This window comes from Rattus norvegicus, assembly GCF_036323735.1.
Source record: "Rattus norvegicus strain BN/NHsdMcwi chromosome Y unlocalized genomic scaffold, GRCr8 chrY_unlocalized_5, whole genome shotgun sequence".
NCBI lineage: Eukaryota > Metazoa > Chordata > Mammalia > Rodentia > Muridae > Rattus > Rattus norvegicus.
Window position 1 is genome coordinate 885820 of NW_026947408.1, and position 17522 is coordinate 903341.

Consider the following 17522-nt stretch of genomic DNA (forward strand, 5'->3'; position numbering starts at 1 on the left):
AGGTCATGAGCTCTGGAAAACAATTGTGCTCTTCACAATACTTGGGTTTTGTAATAAAGAAATGAATGATATAAACTATTTGAATTTTAGGAACCATAAGAACAGGGAAGTTCAGATGCTTCTAAGAGACTTGCAGCTCATGATTCCCATATGTGGAAGGTTCAAAAAAGGCTATCTCTTTAGCGATCCCACACAAATCCTACCTTGGACTCACTAAGCTTTCCAAGGACCACATATGCCTTTCTTTTTTAAAAAAAAAACAAGACAGAAAGCCAGCTTATTCCCCTTCTCATATCTCTTCATCTTCTTTTTTCTCACGGCCAAATAACTGTTTACTCTGAATTAGAGGCCAATTAGTAAACCCTAGAGGTAATGAAGGAACATCTGAAGATCAGTTGCAGTCACAGCAATACTTGTGACATCACAGAAGAAGCTTTGGCTCTCAAGGATACCAGAGATTTTTCATGAATGAACTAATGATGATGTCTCTAAGACCTGCCATGGCCTATATGCTAAAGAGCTTTCCTTACATTGACTAGATTTGAGGGTGCCCTTTCCAGGTATGTCTTCTGTGACACAGTGGAAATGTTTACATACTCCATCTCTCTAAAGCTAGTGACTTCTCTTTGCTTCATTAGTGGTTACATGCTCTGAATGGACAAAGTTATTCAGGGTCTTGGCATGGGTCGATGAGATTTAGGAACAGGAGTGTAGAAGATTCTTCTAGATAATATTTTCATTCTCAGGTTCATTCCTGTGACACAGTTCAATTTTCTTCGTTTTCTATTTTCCCAAAGGCCAGTTATTCCCTACAGACATTTAATTGAATGCATGTGTATTTCAATTTTTATTGTATATTCCTTGATAGGTGACTTTATACTTATTCCTGAATGTGTACTGAAAATTCTTTTTTCCACTTCTATTTTCTTCAATGATTTTCGCAACAAAGGCTCCCAGCTCTAGAGTGATTATAACACTGTAAATTGGGTGTACCTACTTCAAGTGGTAAACACCAAATTACTATTAAATCCTAACATTTCCTCATATAAGTAAAGCATAAGACCACATGTAGTATAGAATTTGGTTCTCAGGTCCGTTTTGATCTCGGTTCTTCTGTTCCAGTGTCTCAGGGCTAGATTTGAGGTTTTTGGATGTTTTACCATGATTCTTTCTTGAGGCCAAACATAAGATAGAGAAGGATAGGAAGTGATAAGAATGGCTTCAGGACCAGGGAGACCTCATCTTCAATAGTTTCATAAGAACAGGAGGGAATCTATTTGCCAATGCAATTTGTGGATTCTACATTCTTGACCTAGTTGCACTGAATCCATGTTAAAATTCCCCCTAACTTCATAACTGTTGGAGCCACCAAAAGTATATTCATATATATCATTATATATATATATATATATATATATGTATATATATATACATATATATCATTATATATATATCATACGTATATCACACACACACACACACACACACATATATATATATATATATATATATATATATATATATATATATATATATATATATATATGGTGATCAGCCACCAAAATTAGATAAGATTTATGAAGCTAAGAAGTGCATTCTACCAGGAACTGGATATAGATATTTCCTGAGAGACACAGTTAGAGAATGTCTAATACAGAAGTGAATGTTAGTGGCAAACCAGTGAACTGAAAACGGACATCTTGTTGGTAGATTTTGAGACAGTATTTCAATTGTTGAAGGTGCTGTTAACTACAAAAGAACAACATTCTCAATGACCCAGAGCTTTCTGGTACTAGACCAATATTCAAAGAATGAACATAGACAGAAATATGGCTCCAAATGCATATGTGGCAGAGGATTGCTTTTTTGGCACCAATGGAAGGAGAAGCCCTTGGTTCTACCTTGGTTTGTCTCCCAGTTTAAGGGAATGTCAAAGGGCAGAATTATGGTTAGAGAAGAAGGGATTGTGAACAGGTTGTGCTTTAATGGGCAGGAAACTGAGAAAGGAAATAATATTTTAAACGTAAATATAGACTCATCCAGTTTAAAAATCACTTAAATTGATAAAAAATTAAAAAAAGAAAGAAATAAAAGTAAAGAAAACTTCCAACTAATCACAGTTATTTACTCAGAAATCTAAATTGGTATTCAGAGTAATACTTGTAGTAAGACAAAGATGATGAAGTCTCAACTAGAAGCACTTCTTTCTCCGAGATATCCGTGTCAGACACAAAATGCACTATAGGTATCCAAAGCTTGGAGGAGTTTACTTTGACCTGAGGACCCAATACTTGTCTTTACCTCCTTCCTTAGGACCTTTTTCTTCTGGGCAAAAATAAAAAAAGGCCATAGATCTCAGAAAAACAACTGTGCCCTCTCAAAATTTTGCTTTGTAATTAGGAAATGAATGATATAAAACCTTTGACATCCAGGTACCATAAGAACAGGGAAGTCCAGATGCTTCTGTGAAGCTTCCAGCTCTTGATTCCCATATGTGTAAGTCTCAGATCAAGTCTATCTCTTCAGCGATACCACTCCAACCCTTCCAAGGGCTCCCTGTACTTTTCAAAGTACCACTTATTTTTCCTTTTTTTTCATACAAAGACAGAAGGTCAGCTTCTTTCTCCCCATCTCTGATCTCTTTATCCTTTTTGTTCTCACTCCCAAATGGCTGTTTACTCTGAATAAGTGGCCAATTAGCAAACCGGAGAGTTACTGAGGGAATATGTGAGAGGCAGTTCCTGTCAGGACAGTAATTGTTACATCACAGAAGAAGCTAGGGCTCTCCTAGTTACAACAAATTTGTCATGGAGGTCCTATTTATGATGTCACTGAGAACGGCCATCTCCTACATGCTAAACAGCTTTCCTTACATTTACCAGATTCGAAGGTGTCCTTTCCAGGTATGTCTCCTGTGACACACTGGAAACCTTTATGTACTCAATCTCTCTTAAGGTAGAGACTTATCTCTGCTCCACTAATGGCCACATGCTCTGAATGAGGAAAGTTAGCCAGAGGCATGGCTTGGGTCTCTAAGATCTAGGAATATGGAGTGCAGGAGATTCTACTGGATAATAATTTTATTCCCAGTTCCATTCCTCTGGCCTATAGTTCAATTTCCTCAGATATCTCTCTTTTCTAAAGGGCAGTATTCTCCCAACAGACCTTTAATTGAGTGAATATTTTATTACATTTTCTTATTGTACATTCCTTGATAGTGGACTTTATATATATTGCTGAATGTGTACTCCAATGTTCTATTATCCTATTCCATTTTTTTGCTCTGATTTTAGAAAAAAGGGGGCCCAGTTCTAAAGTGAATATAATAGTGTAAATATTCTGTATCTACTTAAATGATAAACTCCTAAATCCTTATTTTATCCAAAAATTACCTGACATTAGTAAAGGAAAGGACAACATAGACTATATAATGTGGTTCTGCAGTGGCATTAGATAGCAGTTCTCTAATATCTACCTTCCAGTGTTTCCATGGCCAGATTTGAGGGTTTTGGATGTTTTACCATGATTCTTTATTCAGTCCAAACATAAAGTTCATGACATGGGCTGGGAGAGGAGTGGCTTGAAGTCCAGTGAATCTTCTACTTCAGTAGGTTCATAAGAATAGGAAGGAGTCTATATGGCTTTGTCATTTGTGGATTCTAAAATCTTAACCTAGTAGTGCAGAATCCATGTTAAAAATCCACCAAACACCATAGCTGTACAAGGGACCAAATATATCCTCGTCATTCTGATTGGTGTGCTGTGGAAACTCAGGATTTTTTTTCTTTATTTCCATTTACCTGATGGCAAAGGATGTTGATATTCCTCATTTGAGAATTCATTGTTTAGCTCTACAGACACAGAAACACACACACACACACACGCACACACACACACATTCAGCAACCAGATGTAGATAAGAGTGATGAAGCTAAGGAGTCTATGCTGCCAGTGAACTGAAAATTGACATCTTGTTGGTAGGGTTTGAAAAAGGATTAAAAGAGCTAAAGGTGCTTTCAACACCATAAGAACAACAATGCAAATGCAACAGAGATTTCTGGTAATAAACCAATATTCAAAGACTGTACATTGATAGAACTATGGCTCCAACTGCATATGTTGCAAAGGATGGCCTTGGGGTCACCAATGGAAGGAGAAGTCATTGGGTTTGACTCCAAGTTCAAGGCAATGTCAGGGGGCAGTAAGGTGGGTTATAGAAGAAGGGGAGCAGAATTGTATAGGCTAATTATGGAAAAGAAACTGGGAAAGGAAATAACATTTGAAATTCAAATGTAGAAATATCCAGCTAAAAAAGCAATAAAATTTTATAAAAAATAAAAACAATGAAAGAAAGAAAAGAAATCTGCCAGCTAATCAAACCTATTGACTCAGAAATCTAAAGAGTCACTGTCAGAGAATGGTATTCAGAGTAATACAAGTGGAAAGACTGAGATGATGAAGTCTCAACTAGAAGCTCTTCTCCTCCAGATATCAGTGTTATAAACAAATTACACAATAGGAATCCAAAGCATGGAGGTGTTTACACTGCTGAGGAGACCATACTTTTCTTTCCTTTGATTCTTTGAACCTTTTTCTTCAGAGCAAAATGAGTAAAAGCCACGAGCTCTGAGAAGAACAAATGTGCCCTTCCCAACAACTGGCTTTTGTATTGAAGAAATTGATTACATAAACGCTCTGACTTCCAGGAACCATATCAAGCAGGGAAGTCCAGATGATTCTAAGAAGATCGCAGCACCTGATTCCCATGTGTGGAAGGCTCAGATAAAGGCTACTACTTCTGCAATCCCAATCAATACCTACCCAAGACTCACTGAACTTTCCCATGGACCAGATTTGAGGGTGCCCTTTCCAAGAGTGTCTCCTGTGACATACTGGAAACCTTTACATATTATATATCTTTAAAGCTAGAGACTTCTCTTTGCTTCATTAGTACTTACATGTTCGGAATAGAGAATGTTGGTCAGGGGCTTGGCATGGGTAAAAAAGATCTAGGAACATGGTGTGGAGGAGAATATTCTGGATAATAATTTCACTTCCACGTCCATTTTTGTGACATACAATTCAAGTTCCTAGGTTTTCTCTGTTTCCTAAAGTCCAATATTTTCCCTCCAGACGTTAAATTGAATGAATATTGTATTACATTTTCTTATTGTACATTCTTTGAAAGAGGACTTTATATATATTCCTGAATGTGTACTCAAAAATTCTGTTTTCTAATTTTATAATTATAATTATAAAATTAAAATTATAAAAATTATTAATTATAATTTTATATTTTTGTAATGATATTGGCAACAAAGTGGGCCCAGCTAAAGCATGAATATAACAATATAAATATTGTATACCTACTTCTAATGATAATGTCCCAAATCCTTATTTTATACAAAAATTACCAGCCATCAATAAAGCAAAGGAGAACATAGACCCTAGAATACGGTTCTAAATTTCTTTTAGGCTTGAAAAATTTTGCCTAGAAAGTTTTGTAGTTGTATTTGTGTCTTTATCCCTCCACTGGTGTCCTTCCGGGCTACAGGAGTTGGCCTCTTAATGTTCCATATCACCAATGTAAGTCACAGCTTCGGTAAACCCCATTGATTCGTGCGTACCTTCATTATCCCGGACTCTTTCTCTTCCTGGAGATTTCCCCTACCTCCTCATCTCTAAAAGTTCAAGATATCCTTTCCTTCTCCTGACTATCGGGTCATATCTCCTCTCCCTTCCAACACAGGATCCATTTTCCTCTTCCTTCCATCTCCCATCTAGTTCCTTCCCTCAATCGGCCTCCTAGACAATTTTATGCCCATTCTACATGAGACTCAATCATATTCACTTGGGGCATTCTTCTTGTGTATCTTCTTTGTATCTATGAGCTTAGTGGAGAATGTCCTGTAGTTTACGGATAATATTACTTATAATTGAGCAATTTCAAAAACCCTGCTGGATCATATTTTTATATTAGTATTCAACTTTGAAAATGATAATTTAATATGTGTGAATGTCTGGAGGAACAAATTTAAGTAAAAAAAAAACTTAAAACATAGATCAAATCACAGATTTTAAAAGTTGACCTAATAATAAAATTGTCTACTATCATAAAGTTTGATTATATCACAGGCAATTTTTTAAGTGGTACAATAAATTTGGCAGACAAATGATGTTTTTACCAAATAATTATGGATAATTTGACTAAGATCAAATAAGATAAATATATTATTTCCATTTTGATATCACTTGCTGGCACTTTTCCTCAAACATGATGTATATAGCATTAAACATAATGGTATTAGATTTAAATTTTAATATTTATTTTAACCTAACCTATAAAGTAACAGGTTGTCTTATTTTATTCTTGTTGACATTCAACCTCATCCTCGCTTTTTCAGTTCTTTATTCCTTCCTGTCCTATGTCCCTCACCACTTATACTAGTCTCACTTCATTATTCTTACATCTACATCCATATCCCACATGTTCAATATCTTCCATGGCACACTGTTTAAAACCCAACTTTCTAATGTCTGCGACCTATATCAGTTAAATAAACTCAAACCATCCACAGCTTCACATAAATACAAGTATATTAGAAGGAGATTCTATGATCTATATGAGGAAGAACACATGGTATTTGCCTTTCTGAGTCTTTGCTACCTTACTCGGTATATTTTCTAGTTACGTTTATTTTCCTGAAACCATGATAGTTTAGTTTTCCTAGGGCTTAATGAAATACCATTTCGTATATTGTCATATTCTTATGTATCTACATATCAATGAACATTCCTTACTATTCTCAATAAAACAACAATAGATTTTTTTGTGAATAATGATGAGAAAGCTCAGATAGAGAAGTCAAGATTAATTACTGACAAACTAAGAAAAAAATTTTACAGATAAAAATTTGTGGTTATGTTAACTAGATCAGTGTATGCTAAGGTTAATAAAGGTTGTGGTATATATAATGTTTTAATACTAATTATAATTGTAGAATATTCATACTTTAGAGAATGTTTATAAAATTGTCCATCACTAAGTGATTTTCCACTAATAATTTAATATTTTATAAAATATTTTTGTTATATATATATATATATATATTTACCTATTTACCTTAAAAATAAAGAACATTAAGAAGATACTGTCATAAAATTCAATAATAACACCAAAGACCTGTTAAATTAATTAAAAACGGACTAGAAGTTATGGAAAACCTCTTCAGTTAAATTAAGAGAATTAGAAAAGTGATAGCATTTTAATAGAAATGCACGTGTCAAACAATATACTATAAAATCCTGAAACTATACTAAGATGGTTACTATTCATTCCTATGTGCTAAGGATTCATCAATAAGCATGGTATATGAAGAGAAGGCATATATCAGAAAAATTTATTCATGTTTAACATACTAACTTTCTTCATAAAACTCAAGCGGACAATTCTCTTTTTTGTTGCTTAAAAAGTTTGTACAAAGCACGGCTTTTGATTATAACATAATATTTCAAAACTATCATTAAATATGCAAAGATCTTAACACAAAACCCAGTGTTTTCAGAGCAACCATACAACTTAAGAAGAAAAGAAAACATTTTTAAGTACATAAATATGCGTAATGAAGTCCCCACCTTACCAGTAACAGACGGGTCAAATTTATTGATCTATATATTACCTAGAATACTCTATCCCAGTTCATTGTTCCTTAGCATATGTTTTTCCTCATCTCTCTCTGTTTCTTATCTTCTGAAAGCAGGTGGTATTTCTCATAAAATTAGTTCAAATCATAAAATCTTCACTCAACAAAAAGAAAGTGTTTACATTAGAGGAAAACCAATTAAAGGTTCTCATTCTTTATTGTGCAAAATTTTATATTTGATTTTGTATGCTTAATATGCTTCTACACCTTAGTGATGACCTTTCAAGATTGGCCTGAAATTCACCATTCTTAATTCACAATGTAAAGCCCTTTAGCTAATCACAGAAAAGCCTTCAAAGTGTATTTACATAGGTTTATTTAATAAAAATTCAACTTATAGTTTAAGGGAATAGTGATGTAAAGCACCTTTTCTTACATTTTCGGTGCCTTCAGATTATTTTATAGCTAAGTCATTTCATTAGAATGAAGAAAAAATTATTAACATCTTACTAAAATAAAATGAGAATTTTTTTCTCTGTATAATACGGAACTTATTCTTGAACATTTTTTTGACAGTGTTTCTTTTATATCCCTGGCAGTACCAGAAAACTCTCTCTCTCTCTCTCTCACCTTTTCTCTCTTTCTCTCTCTGTAGACCAAGCTGGCCTTGAACTTAGAGTTCTGCCTGCTTCTGCTCCCTAGTACTAAGATTAAAGGCCTGTGCAACCACACCACGTGCTTTTCTACATCTTTAACAAGCTCTTTTCTGATTATATTCCAAATCTTATGAAGTTAGTTCCCTAAAGTACCTAGAAGAAATCCAATACCAAAAATATATTTTGCATATCTAAGTCCCTCTTCCCAAGTTCCTCCTTGATCTAGTCTCCTAGCAAGCTCTCTGAAGGAACTGAAAACAATAAATGTTTGCTTTCATTACAGGAATAAAGAAAAGGACTGTTTACTGCACAATCTCATGATATCACAGAACAATTCTTCCAACACTACAAAGTGAAATCTCATAAAAAGATGGGTACCCGAAGCCACAGTTTATTACCTTCTATTTGGTTGTGCACACTGTGACCACCATTCATTTTAATCAGGTTTAACACAAAGGTAATCTCTGCCCCAAGAATCCATTTCTACTATATTGACATATGCAGCCATGTTCAGTTAAATTTAAGCACCAACCGCACCAAAGTAAGGATTTATAAAATATCCAACAGAAACATGGGAAGACATTCTACAAAAATAAATTCATACCGAATAAATAAACAAAAGGTCTTTTACTTTTTGTAACACAACATCTATCCATTTTTATTATATTAATTGATTCTGTGTACATTCACAAGCAAAGAAAATTGTATTTAAGCCAGGAAACAACTTGTGAGACTTAGTTCTCTCTATTATTTAGACTATGAAGACTAAACGTAGATATCAATGCTTAATAGAAAGCAATTTTAAATGTTGTGTCATTTAACTGTTTCTCAGATTTTTTTGTATAATTGAAAAAGTATAGCTAAATCTTGTTATTTAATATTTTTCCCACTCCATTTTATTATCTACTTTAACTCTGAGTAATAAGTCCAAATGGGATCTGATTACATATATTGGCCACATATGTATTTTTCTAAAACTTATAAGGCAAAGTTTTATATGCTAAAATGTACACTTTTGGGAGTACTGGAATTTAGTTCATCCTTTTTCATTATTTTCTCTGAAAGACTATTATTTACTAATTTGTTTTAAATTTTTAGAAGTATTTTGTGTGTGTGTGTGTATGTGTGTGTGTGAGTGTGCCTGTTTGAGTATACATACATACATATACATGTTCATTTGATAATTCAAATAAAATAAGACCAGAGAAAGTAGCTTGAGTGATATTGACAATTTATGGACATAGTTAATTTTTGTATATGATGTATATATAACCTTGAAAATATTTTCTGAGTATTTTTCAAAAGCAATTTTTAAATATGTACACTAGATCACACATGCTAATTGCATTTTTATCTTTTTCCACACTAATTTTATCTCATTGGATGTCTAGAAAGAAATACATGGATCCATGAATCATGTCTTAACTCCAACTGTAGGTAGAATCAATGATAGATCTTACTTTTACTCACCTTTAGTTCATAAATTATATATTTAATTTGCTCTATTTATATTAGAAACGTGTGCCATATATATATATATATATATATATATATATATATATATATATATATATTCATTGATAACTTCCTTCTGTCAACAAACATTAAGAATTAATTATTTATATGCATTATTACAAAATCTAAGAACATTTAGTTTCTTCCATAATCAGCTACCATAATGCATAAATATTAGAACCATTTCCTGACTGACGCTATTAACAAAAAGTACTTGATGTACCATTCCTATAAACATATTTTGATATTATCCATCAAAGTGTCTTCACGGAGATGTCTAACTTTTACTAAAGGGAAATATAGTAAAATTGTTATTATCTTTGAGTCACAAATGATGTCAGTATTTTTCCATTCTATATTTATTTAAATTGTAAAATACAGTTCTTTTAAAATAAGGCATAGAAAAAAGGGACATATTGGCTATAGACAGCAAAAGAGACCAAAGAAATTAATGCTAAACTCTAATATTTGAGCCAATATCAGAAATGGGAAATGATATTTTACTATTAATTTAATGAGACATAGTGTCATTTTTATTTAATAATTTTTCCTGAATATTTTATGTATTTTCAGTTCAAATGGTATATCCTTTCCTACCTTTCCCATAAACCCCCACTTCAGCTTCTTTGAGGATGTTCCCATTCCCAACCAACCCACCTCAACCTCAATCCTCTGGCATTACCCTACACTGGGGATATAAGTCTTCACAGTATTAAAGGCTTTTCCTTCCAATCATGCTCGACAGTGCATTTCTCTGCCACACATGTGGCTGGTATCGTGGGTTCCTCAATCTGTACTCACTAGTGGGTTGTTTAATCCCCCGAATTTATAGTGGGATCTTGTTGGTTGGTGGTGTTGTTTTTCCTGGGGTTTTGCAAATCCCTTCAGATCATTAAGTATTTTCTCTAAAACTTCCATTGAAACCCCCTTGTTTAATCCAATGGTTAGCTGCAACCATCCTCATTTATATCAGTAGGGATCTGTCAGAGCCTCTCATGAGACATCCATATCTGATTTCTATCAGTAAGGATTTGTTGGCATCAGCAATAAAGTCTGGATTGGGTGGCGGCATAGTGGATGGATCCCCACGTGGGGCAGTCTCTGGTTAACCCTTCTTCAGTCCCTGCTTGACTCTTTATCATTGTATTTCCTCCCATGAATATTTAGTTCCTTTTTCTTAGAAACAATGTAGCATCCACATTTTGGTCTTCTTTATGCTTGGGCTTCATATGACCTGTGGATTCTTTCTTATGAATATGTTTGTGTGTGTGTGTCTGTTTATAATACAATATATATGTATGTATGCACATATAATTATATATATATATTGTTGCTATACACATATAGCATCATGTGTCCTTGTTACATGTTGGAGCATCTTTTGGGTAAATAACCAAGAAGTGGTATTGCAGGATCCTCATGTATTACCAATTGTGTTAGAAAATTCCAGACTGATTTCCAGAGTGGTTATACCAGCTTGCAATCCCACCAACATTGGAGGAGTGTTCCTCTTTCTCTACCTCCTTTTAATTATCATTTGTCATCTGAATTTGTTTTTATCTTAGCCATTCTGATTGGTGTGCTGTGGAACCCCTCAGGTTTTTTTTTTTTTTTTTTTTTTTTTTTTGGTTTACATTTACCCGATGGGTAAGGATGTTGATATACCTTAGTTAAGAATTCATTGTTTAGCTCTATACACCATTTTGAAAGGACTATTTGATTCCCTGTAACATAATTCCTTGAGTTTTTGTTTAGATTGAATTTAGCCCTCTATCATATGTAGGATTGGTAAAGATCTTTTCTTAATCGATTGGTTGCTCCTTTTTCCTAATGACAGTGCCTTTTTCCTTACAAAAGCTTTACAATTTTATGAAGTTCCATTTGTCAAATCTTGATCTTAGAGCATAAGCCATTGGTTTTATATTCAGGAAATTTCCCCAGTGCCCAAGTGTCCAAGATTCTTTCACATTTTTTCTTCTATTAGTGTTAGGTTATATGATTTTATGTGGAGACCCTTGATCCACTTTGACTTGAGCTTTGCATGCGGTGATAAGAATTGATTGATTTCCCTTCTTCTGCATGCTAATTTCCAGTCAAACCGGCATTATTTGTTGAAAATGCTATGTTTATTCCATTGGATGGTTTTGGCTCCTTTGTCAAATATCAAGTGCCTGGGATGTGCCTTCATTTCTGGGTCTTCAATTCTATTCCATTGATGTGAGTATCTGTCTCTGTACCATAACCATTAAATTTTTATCATTATTTTTCTGTTATACAGTTTGAGGTAAGGGATAGTGATTCCCAAAGAAGGAAAAGATCTTTACCAATCATGCAACAGATAGAGGCCTTATATCCAAAATGTACTAATAACTCAAGAAGTTAGACCGCAGGGAGACAAATAACCCTATTAAAAGTGAGGTTCAGAGCTAAACAAAGAATTCACAGCTGAGGAATGCCAAATGACTAAGAAACACCTAAAGAAATGTTCAACATCTTTAGTCATAAGGGAAATGCCAATCAAAACAACCCTGAGATTTCACTTCACACCAGTGAGAATGGCTAAGACCAAAAACTCAGGTGACAGCAAATGCTGGCGAGGATGTGGAGAAAGAGGATCACTCCTCCATTGTTGGTGGGAATGTACAACCATTCTCGAAATCAGTTTGGAGGTTCCTCAGAAAATTGGACATTGAACTGCCTGAGGATCCAGCTATACCTCTCTTAGGCATATACCCAAAAGATGCCCCAGCATATAAAAAAGACACATGCTCCAGTATGTTTATAGCAGCCTTATTTTAATAGCCAGAAGCTGGAAAGAACCCAGATGCCCTTCAACAGAGGAATGGATACATAAAATGTGGTACATCTACACAATGGAATGTTACTCAGCTATCAAAAATAATGCCTTTATGAAATTCATAGGCAAATTGATGGAACTGGAAAATATCAACCTGAGTGATGTAACCCAATCCCAGAAAAACACATATGGTATGCACTCATTAATATGTTGCTATTAACCCAAATGCTTGAATTACCCTAAATGCCTAGAACACATGAAATTCAAGATGGATGATCAAAATGTGAATGCTTCACTCCTTCTTTAAAAGGGGAATAAGAATACCCTTGGCACGGAATAGAGAGGCTAAGATTAAAACAGAGACAGAAGGAACATCCATTCAGAGCCTACCCTACGTGTGTCCCATACATATACAGCCACCCAATTAGACAAGATGGATGAAGCAAAGAAGATCAGGCAGACAGGAGTCAGTTGTAGATATCTGCTGAGAGACACAGCCAGAATATGGCAAATACTGAGGCAAATGCCAGCAGCAAAGCACTGAACTGAGAACAGGAAACCCGTTGAAGGAATCAGAGAAATAACTGGAAGAACTTGCAGGGGCTCTAGACCCCATATGAACAACAATATCAAGCAACCAGAGCTTCCAGTGACTAACCCAGTACCTAAAGACTATGCATGGACTGACCCTGAACTCTGACCTCATAGTAGCATTGAACATGCTAGTAAGATCACTCATTTAAGGGGAAGTCTTTGGTCCTGCTAAGACTGAACCCCTAGTGAACATGTTTGTTGGGGGGAGGGCGGCAATGGGGGGAGGATGGGGAGGGGAATACCCATAAAGAAGGGGAGGTGGAGGGGTTGGGGTATGTTGGCCTGGAAACCGGGAAAGGGAATAATACTCAAAATGTAAATAAGAAATACTCAAGTTAATTAAAAAAAGAAATGAAAGGATCCAGTGTTAGAAATATGCAAAAAAAATTAAGCGAAAGACTACAGAAATTTGGAAGGGAGATGAGATGCGGGCAGGTCTAGGAGGAGCAGGAGGGATTGTGGGTGCACTTGATCAGAGCACATTGTATTACATGTACGGAATGTTCCACAAATGAAAAGCAAACCTTCCCATCCTTTTGCTAACCTTATGCTGTGTTACGATGCAAGGCTTTCAAGAGGAACACAGATCAGATATCAGCTCCTGCTTCTTCCTTTAGGGGTGCCCTTGTGGTGAATAAACTTTACAAGCAGAAAAAAAAGAAAAAGTAAAGAAGTTCTTTTCTTGTTGAGGAGAGTTTTCTCTGTCATGGGGTTTTTGTTATTTCAAATGAATTTTCAAATTGCTCTTTCTAACTCTATGAAGCAGTGAGTTGGAATTGTGATAGCGATTGCCTTGAATATGTTGATTGCTTTTGCCAAGTTTGCCATTTTTGCAATATTAACTCTACCAATCCATAAGCATGGAAAATCTTTCCATCTGAGATTTTCTTCATTTTTTTTTCTTCACAGAGTTGAAGTTCTTGTCATAAAGACCTTTTACTTGCTTGGTTAGAGTCACACTGAGGTATTTTTTATTATTTGTGACTAATGTGAAAATTGTCATATCCCTAATTTCTTCTCAACCTGTTTATCCTTGAAGTAGAGGAAGCGTAATGATTTGTTTGAGTTAATTTTATATCCAGCCATTTTACAGAAGTTGTTTATTGGCTGAAGGAGTTCTCTGGTTGAATTTTTGGGGTCACTAAAATATACTATCATATCATATACAAATCATGATATTTTGACTTCTTGAATTCCCTTTATCTCCTTTGGTTGTCTAATTTCTGTGAATAAGATTTCTAGTGCTATATTAAAGAAGTAAGTGGAGATTGGGCAACCTTTTCTATTCCCAGATATTTATTGAATTGCTTCAAGGTTCTCTCCATTTATGTTGATGTTGGGTACTCTTTTTGTAATATTGTTTTTACTAAGTTTATGTATGGACCTTGAATTTATAATATGTACCAAATCTTTTAACATGAAGAGGTATTGATTGTTTTCATTTTTTGTCACCATCTAACAATGTGATCATTTGTTCCCCCACCCTGTGAGTTTGTTTAAATAATTGATTTTTCTATATGCTGACCTCACGTTGAACCATCACCATTTTTTGAAAATTCTGTCTTTTTTCCATTAAATGGTTTTAGAACATTTGTCAAAGATAAAGTGACCATAGGTGTTTGCATTTATTTCTGGATCTCCAGGCTTGGATATCTGGTAAAATTTTCACTTACCATGAATGCAGAAACCAAGATACTCCATGACAAAGCCAAATTTACAAAACATCTTTCAACAAATCTAGCCCTACATGGGATAGTAGATGGACACTTCCAACACAAGAAAGGAACTACACCCTAGGAAAAATTTGGGAATTAATCTTTCAACAAACCCAAAAGATGATAGCCACACAAAAGTTATTCCATTTCTAACAATAAAAATAGCAGGAAAGAACAATAAATTTTATTTAATATCTCTTATCATCAATGGACTTAATTCTCCAATAAGAATATATAAACTAAGGGATTGAATAAATAAAGTGGACCGAACATTTTGCTGCATACAGGAAATATACCTTAATTATATAGACAGTCACTATCTCAAGGTAAAAGGCTGGAGAGAAATTCCAAGCAAATGGTCCCAAGAAATAAAACAGAAATAGCCTTTCTTACATTGAATAAAATTGACTTTCAACCAAAGATATCAAAAATGATAAGGAAGGACAAAATAATTGTCAAAGAAAAAATAATAGTAAGATGAACTATCAATTATGAACAACTATGTTTCAAATGCTAGGGCACCTAAATTCACCAAAAGAAAATCACTAAGCCTCAAAGAATATATTGGCGCCAACACGATAATAGTAGGAGATTTCAATACCCAAGTTCATCAATTGACCGTTTGTGGCAACTGAAACTAAACTGATACATTAAAAATAACAGAAATAATCATCCAAATGGATTTAGCAGATATTTAAATAACATTTCATCCTAAAACTAGAGAATATACCTTTTTTCTTTGCACCTAAAAGTAACTTCTCCAAACTTACCATATACTGTGTCACTAAACAGGTCCATATAGATACCAGAATATTGAAATAATCCCATGCACCCTATCAGATTATCATGGACTAGTGCTGGTCTTCAATACTTTCTTATTTTTATATTTGTTTTTATTATCGATATTTGCTTAATGTGGTATTTTTTGAAACACTAGCTTTCTTGATAGTTTGGCACTATGAAATCTAGGTTGGGTTTAGCCTAATAGTAATTCTTCCATTTTGCCTCTATAGTAGCAAGAATGAGAGCTCCATTCCATTGTTTGGTATATACTATATTTTGAGTGAACATTTTGGGCACACAGTGCATTTAATGGTTTTCTTCTCTTCTTAAGTATATATTATTATTATCTCATCTTAAAAATTTGTAACTTGACAATGACATTTTTAATACCATGTTTCTGAATGGGTCTTTTGATCTCATTTTGTTTATATTTTATCTCCATTTTAAATGGATTTTCCTTTGTGAATATTTTCTGTCTTTAAGTATGTTTGTGCCTTTATGAGATTTTATTATTGTTTATCAATGAAAAAATGCATTTTATTTACACCAGCAGCCATACAGGAAGGGGAACACAAGAGTTAGTTAGCTATTTGTATAGTATTGGTTACTTATTAAAAAATAAAAATCTCTGAAACAAAGGACAGTGATTAATTTCACACTATCCTCCCCCAATGTTCCCAGCATACAGTAATTCCTAGTAATGGCCTGAGGTCATGTGGTGTTGGGAAATACTTTATGGAAGAATAAACCCACAAACCACAGAATATTTAAAGAAAATCTTTCTTCCATACACACAGATACATAATACGATTACAGGGAGGTCAATACAATTAATTAAAGAAGATGTAAAGAATATGTTGTTACAAGAAACTGAGGACAAGGAAAGAATTTCAAACCACTGTCAACTATACAATGGTGAACATTTGTTCCCAAAAAGTAGTTTGTGTGCCAGAACAATAACAGCTGTACTGGACCCACCTTTTATCTACACAGAGTGGGGAGCTATGGTCCTATTGGAAACAATGAAGACAGAAAACCAAAACAATAGCAAAAGGGGGAATTAATATAAGCAATCTGGTAATGCAAACTACCAAAGACATCTTTATGTTCTAAGCAGAAATCGCAGGAAAACTCATATCTGAGCGCCCTATCTAATGACAAGAGTGAGCAAGCCATGGCCTTTCTCCCTTTCATATTTTTAAGTACTTTACAGAAACAAGAATCTCAGATTGCTTTATCCATGATTTATGAAAGGGTTTTCTAGGCGTCATGTATTAAGAAATCATTTAAAAGTATTTTTAGCTCCTGACAAGTTTTTATTAAAGTCCTCAAACTTCTTGGACTTAGATCCCAAAGTGTAACTAGGCCAAACCTGAGCTGTAAAACTATGACAACGCAACAATAACAGATATTTTCATGGCCCAAGCACTATAGCAATATACTATTGAGTACAGAGATCAAAATTTATTCAAACAGATCAAGAGAGAAGGGAGAAAAAAAGTTAGAAAAGTGATGAAGAATCAACACCTCCCTTGTGTATGCCAGCATTTATGGTTCTGCAGTAAGTCCTAAGAGGCAGTATCCAAGTAGCAAGGGGAGGAAAGGACTAAGGACAAGACAGGGAGATAAACTAGCATGGCAGGTGTATGTAAGAGAAAAACTTAGACATGAAAATGTCCTGTAATTTAAAAAAAAGATTTTTTTCATTATTTTCTCATTCCAATCAAAAGAGACATCCATGAATGATTCTCCTCTAAGGCTTCCATAAAAGAGGTAAAACAAAAACGAATATAAACATTGAAAGTTTGAAAATAAAACA

General features: G+C 34.3%; 1 long non-coding RNA gene across 11 annotated transcripts in view; it reads left to right on the forward strand.

Annotated features, from left to right (window-relative positions):
- The first annotated feature begins 510 nt into the window (after window positions 1–510).
- The window catches only part of LOC134484762 (uncharacterized), a 165801-nt gene continuing 148789 nt past the window's right edge, over window positions 511–17522 (forward strand). The window contains exon 1 of one of the 11 annotated variants that reach the window (XR_010062525.1): window positions 511–560. This is a non-coding gene — a long non-coding RNA (uncharacterized LOC134484762). Of the gene's footprint in view, window positions 561–2710; window positions 2904–13853; window positions 14170–17522 lie in introns of those variants that run through there. The other 10 variants (XR_010062517.1, XR_010062519.1, XR_010062522.1 and 7 more) reach the window with 10 other exon arrangements.